Consider the following 1,480-nt stretch of genomic DNA (forward strand, 5'->3'; position numbering starts at 1 on the left):
CTTTTCTTTTGAAAAATGATTTTTTGCTTGTTGCAGTTTCTCCACTGTCCGCTGCAGCACCAAGTTCCGGATCATCAAGATCTGGAGGTTTCTTCCTACATTTCTTGCTAAACAATGTCATAATAAAACCAAATTTCAGTATGATAATATTAAAACAGAGAAATCGATTTACTGACCTAAGTTGACTCAGAGAGATAAAAAGGGACAAAACATAAGAAGGAGGCTCTTCTCAGTTTCCATTGTTCTTTCTGTTTTTATTTATTTCCATTTTTTTTCCGTACGTGCGCGTAAATACGAAGAGGCAGACAAAATATCTCAGACTGCAAGCCGTAGAATAAATGTCTTTTGGTATGGATTTGAGGCTAAGCGTGCACCAACACTGAATAGTTATGGCAACAAAAACATTAACAAATATCACACGAACACTAATAGGAAAGAGGAAAGTATAGCTCATGCGTTTCTTTAAGGTTTCACTTTGTTGCTATAATTTTCCTGAACCCAAGACAAGGAAGCGTCCAGAGGAATTATTGTTTTAATACAATCATGTTGAAAGTATTGTCAGATTTCCTACGTCCCGAATAAAAGCAAGGCCGGGTCCCTTAGAGAAAATCCAGACCAGACAGTTCGCAAGTGACGCAAAAACTTTGGTGCGATGAAATTCAAACAAAATTGAATGCAACACGCGCGCTAAGCCCTACAACTGAACTTTGAATGCATCTATTCTCTAATCTGACGATTTGTGAAGAACTAGTTGCTTACCATAACTGGAACACGCTTGTCACGATACAAAACAAAACAAGTATTCCAGCGGCTATTCCTGCAACAATGATAGGCGAGCTTGATTTTGCGGGGTCTTCAGCCTTTTTCTTCCTCTTGACTTTATATCGCGTGTTGTCATCCCTTTTTGTCAGAGGATGAGCTACGGGCCACCTTATATTCAAGGGCCTCGTCCTTTCTGGACGAACACCAGTTTTGACTTCTTGCAAAGAGGAAGTTCCTTTACTTGTAAACTGTCCTTCTGGTGTAAACACTTCAGGGTTTTCGTTTGTAAAAGATTCTTCTTCGCTTCTTGATGACTGTTCCTTATCGTTGTCTTTATCAGAATGGATTTCTTCTCGAATAATATCGAATGCATCTTTCTTTCGATGCAACTCGGATGGTGAACTTTGAAGTTCTTCATTTGGTTTGTGCTTTTCAAGAAGACTGCGAAGTTTTCTTTGAACCCTGTTGATGGAAGGCAGCTCGTCTCTTATTCCGTGAGAATCAACTTGATTTTGGTTGGTTTTACTCTGCAGGGCGGTATCAATTGCAGCATCCTCCGGTATACCTGCATCGGGTCCCGGGTCAGTATTGGCTGGTAGGTATTCCTTTCCCAAGAAAGATTGCCCTGGTCCTATCGAAACGCTTTCCAAATGTTCCTTTCTTTTTGGGGTATCCTGTGAATCGTTATCCGTATAACTGTGATCATTGGGTCTTTTGG

Source organism: Montipora foliosa, chromosome 8, assembly GCF_036669935.1.
Source record: "Montipora foliosa isolate CH-2021 chromosome 8, ASM3666993v2, whole genome shotgun sequence".
NCBI lineage: Eukaryota > Metazoa > Cnidaria > Anthozoa > Scleractinia > Acroporidae > Montipora > Montipora foliosa.